Raw genomic sequence first — 13,040 nt, 5'->3', positions numbered from 1 at the left:
GCAGTCACCTGTGAGCTGGGATGAAGAGCTGACAGCCGAAGACTGGCAAGCGGGAGTCCGTTGTTCGAGTCCGGGACACTGGCCTTCCCCTGCCACTCCGCTCCGCTGGCCGACGCACAACACACGCGGCCGCTTAGAGAAGAGAAACACTGGGACCTCACATTCAAGGAATCACCATCCGATGCACGACTTCGCTCTCAATAATTAAACGGGCCACAGCACGATGCGCGTCTCCAGTCAACTCGGCGAGACGGCGACACTAGATACGCACCGCCACGCGTAATCAGACGCCGCCGCTGCCGCAGCAGAAGGCTTCGCAAACGACACAGCTGCCGCTCTCCGAGCCAGAACATCCAGTAAGCAAACAGTTGTACAAAACTCTCAATAAAAGTTATCTTATGTAAAAAATGCTGTTTCATTCTACCTCATACCCGAGCCAAGGAAGAACCCACCCTGCCCACATGTTAAGTGAGAAAAATTAATTTATTTATTATTTTCACCCTGACATAATGTTTTAGAATCAAATGCGCTTTGCAGTAATGCTCATCCTGAAAATTGACTAGCATCAAAAGAGAAAACCCAGTTACATTTAGAGCAAAAGTGTTACAATATTGGTGGACGTGAAGAAACAGTGCAATCTTCGTTTGTCCACCACTCATCTAAACAACGCACACAACAACGAACATCACAACACGACAAGGCGAAGCTCTCCAATTATCTTAAAGATTAGGACCATACAGGAGCTTAGTGCAATTTTCTATTACGTGAAGTTTGGTGAATTTTGTATGAATAATTCTTAAAATCAGTCCGAACCATTTAATGCTCCCATTTCCAAAACTATTTCAGAAGTACTCCAATTTTTTTCTAAATCATAGCGTTCCGTAATCTAAATACTGGAGAATAACTAAGCTGACACAACTGAAGTGATTTTGATCATTTTCATACACAGAACGGAAATTTTAATTGAGTGAATTGGTCACTTTGTGATCTAATTCTTTTTTAATTAAATATTTTGTTGAATTAACTTCAACGTTTTACAGAAAGCTAAATTCTTGCTAAGGAAAATTCATTTCCATAAAGTAACATGTAAAATCAAAGATGACTGCTTCACAGCATATTAATGAATCAGATTGCTAGATTCCATATTGAACAATGTAATTAACATCAACTGGAATTAACATCCAGCAAATCATCAAGAATTTAATTCAAAATTAAAGCAAAGTAAATTAGCTCCATCAGAGGTTGACAACCATAAGGAAAATAAGAGAATACTTAGTAATAGTATTTCTTACGGATCAGTCATACAGGTGAGCACAAACTATTCTTTCCAGCCTCAGAATCTTCGACAGTGGACTGGCGGAAGCAATCATCATATCAAAACGATATCAAAGGTAGGCAAGGTAGACATTAAGACAGTGTTTTGTATGCCATAATGAGTGTAGTTGAGGATCGAATCCATATAGCCACCAGTCGCTTTGGAATAAGTACTCGAGTGCCTTTATTAAGCTTGAAGCAGTCCAATTTATGGCGTACACGGCTCAGTCGAAACGCGGTAAAGTTGATGTCGCTATTTGCTATGTACTAACAGCGTCACAGATCCACTGAATGAAAGCGATATTCTTTCTTGCAGTATGGTCTGGCGTAACATTTTTATGGACACAGTGCTGGGGAGGCCAGGGTGATCCGTCACTACAGGTCAGGCTAACGGTAAGAGAGACAAACAAACAGTGTGCAGCGACTGGGGGAACAAAACGTGACTCGTTTTCACGAAAAAAACAGTAGCTCTAAACCGACCTGTTTAACGAAACTATATTAACTGGAGCAATGAACAAAACATCAGACTCTTGGTCGGCAGTCTTTGTAGAATTTGAAGCGATTTTTAAGCAATTTATCGCTAGTTAAAAATAAAGGCTCGAACTAATAGTAAAAGGTCTTCGGGATTTAGTAGCAGGTTATAGTACACATAAGCTGCTACATACTCGAGATGGCACTGAAGGCGTCAGTTGTACTTCCACCAATCACTCTTCTGGTGCCAAAGGTATCGGTCCTGTAACAACCGTCCGACACTGTGAGGTGGGGCAGCGACGATATCAGGGACTACAGTTCTTAACCTAACATAGCCTCCTTTGTATCTATTCAATAATCCTGCCAGCGAGGAACCTAACTTACTTGAAAGCTACCCTTGATACCACTACACTTGATTTACTCGACAAGCTGTTAGCAGTAAAAGATAGGCGCATTACAGCAGAAAAGTTGTTCCAGAATATTCAGCATTACTGCAGTGGGTACCAGCACTGAGTCAGGGTGAAAGGGGTCTCGTCAGATCCATTTCATATGTTAGTACCACTTAGTTATGTTCTCTCTCAATTCCTGATGCCTCTGTCTTCATGTTCTAATGGAAGCGAACCTCAAGGAAGGAAAAAAAAATCGGGTTTTTACCTTTTGTTTCTTCAATCATTTCATTCATGTTTTGATATCCTAATCCTCTTTCCCACTCCATAACTCTGTGCTTTGATTCTGTATGTCTGTTTGGGTGTGTAAGACGAGTGCGTTTTCTCATGGGTAAGGGAGTGTTATAATCTCTGCGGGCAGTTTTGCTAACTTAAGATGATTAGACAGAAGAGGAGAGAGGTTTCACAAAAGGTAGAGACGGGTGCTTTTGCATGAGAGTTGACGGAAGGGTTAGTATCAGGTAGCAGTGGTCTTTGGCTTACCGCTCACCCCCTCCTGGCTTCTGAAGTGAGTGGGTGCTGGTTAGTAGAATCGCTGGACTATATTGGTAGGTAGACACTCAGAGAAGTGGAAGCAGGTACTGTAATGGTTTTGGTACATTTTCATTTTTTTGTGGAGGCGTTTTAGGCTTAGAACATTATGAGAACATACTTAGTATAATTTCTCATTATCACGAATATTTCTAAATTTTACATGAGTGGTACTTTGTCTATAGATCATTTGACTACCACGTGGGGTGGTAAGACAAAGGAACCATGCTTGCTTAGATATTTTATCACGATTTTCATCCTCAATGTTTTAGATAAATTGAAGTGGTCAATTTGTGCTTGATGTGGTCTTAGAATTCTAAGTTTCCTGATTTCTTAACGGGGTTTTGCAATTGGGTCTTTGTTACAGATAAGTTTTCCTGTGATTCTCTGATAGGAGCGATTGTCTTTTGCTTTCGTAGATTTTTATTAGTATTTGTGCTCTCAGTACCGGCTACAATGGGGTTTCAGTAATATGTGGTTTTTGTGGCTAAGTTGACAGGTTTCATACTGCGCATGTTCGTCAGTATTCTTGTGTTCGCTAGATTATGTGTTCTCTAGATTCATCACTGAACTGTGCCAAATTTGCTTCTTGGAATGAATACCTATCCTTGTAGTTGAATTTAGTCTGTTTTCTTATTTCCGATTTAATGTCATTTCATGGTTCTCTTATGCGATTGTTTCTGTCCACCTTTAAAAATGAAACGTGTACAGGAAGGGCAAGTGCTAATCAGCAGGAAAGTAAAAGATAGATTAAACTCTTTAGAACGAAAAATTCTTACTGCTGAAAAAATACCTTGGCTTATTGGAGCGCAAACACATTGTAAATGTAAATGTCGTGTGACCGTCGGGTAGACCGTTCGCCGTGTGCAAGTCTTCGATTTGACGCCACTTCGGCGACTTGGGGATGCAATAATGATGATTAGGACATCACAACACCCAGTTCCTGAGCGGAGAAATTCTCCGACCCAGTCGGGAATCGAATCCGGACACTTAGGACTGACATTTTGTCGCGCTGACCACTCAGCTACAGGGGTGCGAACATATTATGAAACTACACAACAAATGGATCGCGTCAGCGGTCAGACACCCGTCGACCGTATAGGTGACAATATTGGAGGACAGCCTTATTCAGAACGCATTTGCACTAGTGCCCATCAACCTGAATATTACAGTACTCAACAATCACACCAGTCGATGGGATTCTATCCCCACAATTATGAACCAAGAAGGGACGGTAGGATCGATTACAAACACTTCCTTCAGGTACGAACATTTAAAACATTCGTAATGCTAGCAGAAAAATACAAGCAAAGGACCTTGCTTGATCAATTCCATTATTCTTTACCCCCTGAATGGCCGAATGCAAACAAGTTGGAATTCATGTGCTCTTATTTGCAAAATGAGCCTGCTCCTAGAATGCGCTCGATAGTGCAACAATTCCGGTCATTGGCAGAGTTTCAGCACGCCTTTTTGAAGGCATACTGGTCTTCCACAATGCTGTCACGCGTGAAAACCAGCATATTAAACCAGAAACCGTTCGAAAGATCGGAATTTACCACTCTCAACACTGTACTTTGAGGACATGGTGCGTAGAAACCAGTATTTAGACAATCCTCACAGTCCAGCAGAACTTATCGGTATTTGAACAACAAAACTGCCCACTTACATAAAACATGTCATTGTAGCTAGTAGATGTAAAGTCGATATTGACGAATTCACAGGTTTTGCAAGAACTGGTAGATGTTGATGACAATCACCTCAGTAGGCAGGACTCTAATAATAACAAAAGTAGAAATAATAGGCAAATGCAAGCTTTATTTATACAGTCAGGAGATATTTAGATGGATTAACTACGTTAGAAGATGGAATTCAAAGTAAAGTTTGCAAGCATAGCGTAAAGCGCGATTAGACTCGTGATTGTTAGTCCGAGTTTGCAATAATCCCCATGTTTTACTTGTCAGCTAAAGAAGATTCCTTATACTTCAAATAATAATAACTGTTCTCCACATCTAATGCTGTGGTTATTAAATGATAATGTAACTATAAAATTGAAATAATTTGTTAATCTGGCACTCAGCCATTATTGATACCTATGTCATCATTATTGTCATTGTCTGTTATTAGTTTCTGAAGTTTTTAAATAGACTTAATTTATGAAATCCCTCCCTCACAATTTTTTTAGTAGTTAACAGGAGCCAAGCAAACTCCTTTTTATTAAATTCACCCTTAGTAAAAATAAGCTTTAGCCACTGCTGCTGCATGCTGCTGCGAATAGCTGTAAACCACATGGAAAAAGGCAGTCATCTAAAGAGGTCAGCGCAAAACGTAGGCCCAAAACAGAGACACTGAGACATCACAACATGTCATGTGCTCTACTCCGGGTTCGTTTATTCCTGAAGTTTTGCATATTCAAATACGTAGTCAGATAGCTTATACAAATGTTTTTCATGTAACGATCTGTTGAGGGCTTAAATGACAGTGCAACTGACACTCATACAACACGTACACAGAGTTACATATACGTTACACACACACACACACACACACACACACACACACACACACACACACACAAACACACACACGCGCTCATAACATTATGCTGGACATGCCATAACTTTCTGTAATCATTGTTTTCTTCCTTTAATGCAGTATGGGTACCTCTACGTGTAGTGGGATTTCATTAATTTTTATTTTTCTCGATTTCACGAATTTTCACGGTTTTCGTTCCTGTTCATTGTGATGACTTGTTTCTCTGCCCACTCTGCAACAGTTTCAGTAGATACGAAGTTGCTAGTGTATTTCTGTATGAATGATACGGTGCTTGATCCCATATTTAATCATTTTCCTTTTGCATCCAACCTTTCTTTTTCTCTCGTGCCCTCACATTACAATACAATGATCCCAGCTTCTGTCCAAAATGAATGGGAGTACATTCCCCGTATTTGAATGTTTGTGGTTAGCCTTACTATAGGCGTGAACTATTGTCTTACGTTGAGTATATATTGCCTTAAGTCGATGTTCGTTCCTGTTGGAAATGAAATTAAATTTTATTTTCGATGTCTTAAACTAACTCTACAGTTTCTGCTTTGCAACCCATATCTCATCCTGATCCATTCAGATGGTATTAATCTATAAACAACTTGGCCTAAATTTGAAAAGCAGATATTGTGTTTGCTGTGCTTAAATTAAACTTGAGTGTTAATGCACCTACATCTACATTTACACTCCGCAAGCCACCCAACGGTGTGTGGCGGAGGGCACTTTACGTGCCACTGTCATTACCTCCCTTTCCTGTTTCAATCGCGTATGGATCGCGGGAAGATCGACTGCCGGAAAGCCTCCGTGCGCGCTCAAATCCCTCTAATTTTACATTCGTGATCTCCTCGGGAGGTGTAAGAAGGGGGAAGCAATATATTCGATACCTCTTCCAGAAACCCACCCTCTCGAAACCTGGACAGCAAGCTACACCGCGATGCAGAGCGCCTCTCTTGCAGAGTCTGCCACTTGATTTTGCTCAACATCTCCGTAACGCTATCACGCCTACCAAATAACCCTGTTACGAAACGCGCCGCTCTTCTTTGGATCTTCTCTCTCCTCTGTCAACCCGACCTAGTACGGATACCACACTGATGAGCACTACTCAAGTATAGGTTGAACGAGTGTTCTGTAAGCAATCTCCTTTGTTGATGGACTACATTTTCTAAGGACTCTCCCAATAAATCTCAACCTGGCACCAGCCTTACCAACAGTTAATTTAAATGATCATTCTGCTTCAAATTGTTCCGTACGCATACTCCCAGATATTTTACAGAAGTAACTGCTACCAGTGTTTGTTCCGCTATCATATAATCATACAGTAAAGGATCCTTCTTTCTATGTATTCGCAATACATTAAATTTGTCTATGTTTAGGGTCAGTTGCCACTCCCTGCACCAAGTGCCTATCCGCTGCAGATCTTCCTGCATTTCGCTGCAATTCTCTAATGCTGCAACTTCTCTGTATACTACAGCATCATCCGAAAGCTTGATTTATCGATAAAAATAGTGAATTTGTCCCACAATAGTTACAAGTTATCTTGCTGCTTTCAGAAATATAGTTCAGTCAAATGAGAATCAGCAAATGGCATATTCTACTAAACACCACAGCTCAGTATAAGCTACATTCTGTAACCAGTAGCAGATATCTATCTTTAAATGGTAACGGGAATTTCGTTCATGGGAACTTACTTTATCTTGGTCGTGACTTACGAGGTTCATGTCCGTTATTGGCAGAGAGCCATCCACCCAACCAATCTACCAGTGCATTTTCTGACAACTCAGAATATGAAAGTGACATAATTCTGGATCTACCAGTTGTCATACACCATGTGATAGAGTGTGTAGGAAAGAAGAATACACATTGTTTTAACTGTAAATAACGATGCGCGCGCACGCGAGGGAGAGAGAGAGAGAGAGAGAGAGAGAGAGAGAGAGAGAGAGAGAGAGAGAGCAGCTCTACGGGAGGGGGAAAATATAGACACAGCATTACTATGTCGTTTTAGATGTTCACAAGTTCAGCAATAACAGGAGCGAATTCTCCAAGGGGGCCAGGGGATAGGGAAGGAGTGGCGAGGGGCGCCAGCTGCAGATTGGTCATCACAACCACCTACGGTGAAGTTATTCAGACTTTCCCAGACATAAGTTGACATCCTGAGATGTCGGGTGTTCTGCCTTATATTATCGTTGTTCTTGCACAGCGTATTCAGGGCAGCCATAAACGTAATTCTGCGACTGGGCACTACAAAAGTGTTGTTTTAGCACCCACCCGACGACGTGATGTGCTACCATCAGTGCTGGATTAGTCTACTACAAGGTGTAGCTTAACACGTATTCACAGCCAGCTATCTGACGGGAGCCTAACTTCTGTCATAACATACTTGACTGGAGCGAGTATAAATACTCTCAACTCAAATGGTGGCAGCGTTACTTCGGCACTGTCTCTCCATTTCTTGCTTCAGGCTTGTCTGTAACGAATTCATGTCTCCTATTTTCTTCATAAAACAGACAGTGTCTTTGACGGGATAAATCGTGGAATAAACCACTGAAATCTCATTTTGAAATAATCGTCGTCGAAAACGGATTTTAAGACTGTGACTTCTGTCTGTGACTTAAGACTGTTCAAAAGATGTGCAATGCATGCATAGAGCGTAATGGATAGCAGTGTCTTGTACATGTTACCGCCTCAGTTGGTAACAAGTGAAATCTTATTAAAGTAGTGGGTATTTACTCCTAAATTAAATAATGTTTCTTCAGTATGGCTCTTAATAAATGCCACAGATCTTTTCTGCTCAGAAAAGTAAGTTGTTGCCCATACCATGTTTTTAATTGCGTCCAAAGTGTACAGTAACCGATTAGTACCACCTTCTCCAATATGGGTCGGCCCACGAATCTGCTGCAAATGCACACGCATCCACAGCTATGGCCTGGACAATGGTTGGCATCACACTCTCCTCTGTTTCATTAGCTTGTATTTCAATATTTCGTGTCACAGTCTTAGGACCAGGCATAATGTTGGAGACTTCCATCTGTCCAAATTCGAAACCAACATTTACGAGCACCTGACATAAAGGGCGAAATCGTCCACCACATGTTAATGTGATTGGACAAAGGTCCCAAGCATACATTTCCTCGCACTTTTTAGTTGCAGGATCGTTGACTGAAGCTGGTAATGATTCAGAACCTGCTTTCGCACTCAGGATGCCTTCTTTCGAATTAAGCTTCGCTCTCACAGTCTCCTGTCATCTTCGTCCCACGTAGATGAGGCATGATCCTGCAGGGACTGACTGAGTCTCAATCGCGTAAGAGTACACAGTCGGGATATTCCAGCTTGGCACGCTCGAACAAAAGTGGAGGAAGGCGAGTGCAGTTGCTACCGGACTTTTCTGTAACTACATGCACAAAGCAATTTGAGCGCACAAACGCCAGAAGCAGACCTTTGGAGTGCTGAGAGTGCGACATCGCCGAGCCATCGATCCACTGCCCTCTGTTCCGGCGTTGCTGCATGTTTGTTGTGAGGAGGGAAGACTTTCTTGTCTGCACACTACGCCGACAGACTCCCACCTGCGCTTTGGGGGCCGTGGACCACTCTCTAGTACCACAACGACTGTTGTAGTTCGTTTTGGAATAATAAGAGTATTTAACTTACTGCTTTCACGCTGGAACGTCGGACAACCACCTGACAACCACTTGGTATCGACCTGCCACACTGAGGCAATCAGGCTTGGATGGTGACCTGTAGGTATACCTAACCACTAGCAGCCCAGCTCCATCACTCACCAAAGAGGTTACCCAGTGTCGACCTCTACAGACATAATTCTAATGTCATCGGTAAATATTTTCTTTTGTATATGTTCTCGGTGAACTTTAATTTCTTTTCCATATTTCACTTTAGTTTCTTTTAATGATTACTCTATGTACAGATTGTATAACATGGGGTATAGGTAACAACTTTTTATTACTTCTATTTCAGCTATTACCTCCCTTCCGTGCCCTTTGACTTTGAAACTGCTATCCAGTTTACACAGAAATTATAGATAGCAATTCGCCCACAGTACTTTATTTCATAGGACCTCGAACCCGTGACTGCTGAACGTTTGGTTAGGAATGTGTTAGGTGCCCACACTGACGTGTCTGTAACAATCTTCTCTCTCTCTCTCTCTCTCTCTCTCTCTCTCCTCCCCTCTTCTCTCTCTCTCTTTCTCTTTTTCCCTCTTCTCTCTCTCTGTCCTTTCTACCCCCTCTCTCTCCCCCCTCTCCACTTCTCTCTTTCTCTTTCTCTCTCTTTCTCTTGTCTTTTTCCATCTTCTCCCTCTCTCTCTCTCTCTCTCTCTCTCTCTCTCTCTCTCTTCCCTCATCTCTCTCCCCTAATCCTTAACTGCTCGACCACCGCTGTATTTCACGGTTTATAAAGAAGCATCTTGTATTCACTTATTTTGTCATGGAATTCTGTTAGCTACATGTCGCATTATTTCTGTCCGTGGAGAAAAGTTTTATATCTTCGGGATCTTTTGCCTGATCTCCTGTAACTTGTGGCAATAAACCTTTCAGTTAGGTATTGCGACTATATAGCAAATTATTCAGTTGATGTGCATCATTCTCAGGCTCTCACTGAGGTATCATAAAATTGAATGCCCTAATCTGAGCCACTGAATTCTCATTGACGATCTGCCATCCTCTAGTTAATGGCATTCTCTGTAGAAAGTGAAAAGAGATCGTTTTGATCATTAGAGGAGGCAGTTGATCTTTATATTTAAATAAATCGTAAAATCCACGGTGTTGGTCACATTTTGTTTTATTTGAATAGATGAATTGTTTCGTCACTAGGACCAACATTGGATTTTATAAGCCAATAACACAGAGAACCCGTAGTTGTTAATTTTGTACTGCGTTAACGACTAAGCACCCTCTGTTCAAATAAAACAAAATGTGACCAAGGTTATGAATTCTTCGAATTGTATTTGTAGAACGTTGTAACTTACCTAACATCTATAAAAGAAATCCATGTAAGATGGGGAAACACGTCTTTCTTTACTCGCCAGCGAAGTTCCTATACCACGCATAAATGTTGATGTTGCAACACGCCTTCCAAGAAGCTAATAATGGAGGTTAATGTACTACTTTGGTATGTTCTTACACATTAATTCAGTTCGTATTCTGCAGAGGCAGCACTATGCTTTATTTTACCCTCTTATTCTGTATATGGTGTATGGAGATTAGTTTCTTATCGAGATGTAGGACGAGAACTGTTCATTATGCTTACTGGTTGAAGTCGCGTTCGATATTCGATTTATATGCTACTCCATTTTCCATTGAGATGTATTTCTATAAGTCCGTCACGAAGTACTAGCTTATATGAAAGAAGCCATATACCGTTTACTCCAACCTAGAGTTCCCAAATCCGTTATTCATTAAGTTCTCCGCAAATGCCACTCCCTCAATCCCTTGTTCCCTGTTAACTGTTGTCAGATGAGTACGATTATAGACTCTGAAAACACAGTATTGTAATCTTTGGTGCACACTTTGATAATTATATTAACTTCTGGTTTCTATTCAAAATTTTAATAGTTTATCGATATTGCAACGTCGCACTTTCGTCGCTTTCTACCTCTATAGAAAGAAGTTGACTGACCGCATTGTATTTGTATACCGATCCATTTCTGTTGACTCTGCCTGCGCATACGAAACTGCTTGTGCATCTGCAATCTGGCACTCTGGAGACGTTTCTAGGACTTTTTGGGGTTGGATCGAATACTACTAGAATCCTGCTGACTTGTACTAAGGACAGCAATAACCTAGTACGTAATGTTTTACCCTAAATAGTGGATTACGTCAAAGCCTGCTGCTTTATGGTTCCTTGAATCTCGCTCGTTCAGCCTCACCTGTGGATTAGGTAGCGTAACAATATCACTAACATCTTCCTTCTCTACTTATAGTCTAAGCCTTTTATGGTTTATCAACCAAGAGCCAACATGTACGGCAATATCAATGATGAATTTTCGGAGTAAAAAGTCTCCATCGCTGAGTTTACCTTCTGACTTGTATCTGCAAGGTTTCACTAACGCAATACGTTTCAACTACTTTGTCAGATACTTCTGTTAAGGCTGTTTATATTTCCCAGTTGTATCCTAGACAGTAGTTGTCTCATTGTTTGTTACAACCCACTGGGATTAACTGGTAGCATTCGTAGTAGTTGAACTTAAATTTTTAATGCTAAGATATTATAGGGTAGGGCCTATTACTATATCTTCGTTAACTGGTGTGGACATTGTACCAATCCACTGCGTGCACTTCGCAGTCATCAACTGCTGATGGCTGATAACAAGACAGCCGGCCGAGGTGGCCAAGCGGTTCTCGGCGCTACAGTCTGGAACCGCGCGACCGCTACGGTCGCAGGTTCGAATCCTGCCTCGAGCATGAATGTGTGTGATGTTCTTAGGTTAGTTAGGTTTAAGTAGTTCTACGTTCTAGGGGACTGATGACCTTAGAAGTTAAGTCCCATAGTGCTCAGAGCCATTTGAAGCATTTTTTGATGACAAGACAAAACAGTTAATGTATAAAAAAGTAAAACACTTTTAGAGTTATCAGGAGAAGAGTACTGACTGTTGGTGACAGACATCTGATGGCACTGTTGGACTGCTGTCCTGCTCCTTCGTTACTTCATGAGATCCAGTCCTGTTGTATGAAAGCTGATGGATAAGAATGTAAATCATTGTTTCGTGGGTGTGATAAACTGTACCACAGGCGAATTGACTACACTGCATGGATAGCGTTTATGGCACTTGATGCGTTGTACCATGTGATTCAAGAGATTTCACAGGGGTGGTAACCCGGCAGATTTGCGGACCCTTCAAGATGGGTAATTGCTCTAAAATACTCAATACCTCAAGTTATTACAATTTTAGTTCAATTAACTTAGGAAATGTCGCCTCGGAGAACAAGGTACCGAATATTACGCTCCTAATTAAAATGTTTCACATACAGTAAAACATAATTGTCTGCAAACTCATTCAACCAAATCCCTCATTTTCGTTCCCCCAGCCGGCCGCGGTGGTCTAGCGGTTCTAGGCGCTCAGCCCGGAATCGAACGACTGCTACGGTCGCAGGTTCGAATCCTGCCTTGGGCATGGATGTGTGTGATGTCCTTAGGTTAGTTAGGTTTAAGTAGTTCTACGTTCTAGGGGACTTATGACCACAGATGTTGAGTCCCATAGTGCTCAGAGCCATTTGAACCATTTTGAACCGTTCCCCCAGAACACCATAGAGCCTCTTTTAGATTTGCACCATCACTTTCATATGTAACACGGAACATGGCGCAGCACATCATTCGTGCAAATCAGAACGGTGATTTGTTTAATAATTTAATGCGATTCCATTTCTCTGCTTTCCGATATGTTGTTGATGGCACTTCCCACTTTGTAAGCAGGGCTGAGCAATGGTCACGTATGTGCTTCGCTTCTTCAAAGATCGATGTGGTGCAAATCGATGTGTTAAGAAAATGGGCCACAAAAGGTCAACATCGTCATCCTGTTAAGATTGCAGCCTCGAATTCTTCTTGTTTGTCTTTTCTTTTCAGCAAAGAGCTACGACATATACCGTCGCCTCCAGCTTCTCAAGAACATTTTTCGGCCACAATCCCTTTAGAATAGTATTTCTGCCCGCGTTGTTAATATTGTAGGGACGTACGCGGCGAATCACTTGGGAAATTAGCCTATATCTCCACAGAATGACCTTTGGTACG

Source organism: Schistocerca gregaria, chromosome 3, assembly GCF_023897955.1.
Source record: "Schistocerca gregaria isolate iqSchGreg1 chromosome 3, iqSchGreg1.2, whole genome shotgun sequence".
Lineage (NCBI taxonomy): Eukaryota > Metazoa > Arthropoda > Insecta > Orthoptera > Acrididae > Schistocerca > Schistocerca gregaria.
This window is presented reverse-complemented; position numbering follows the sequence as displayed.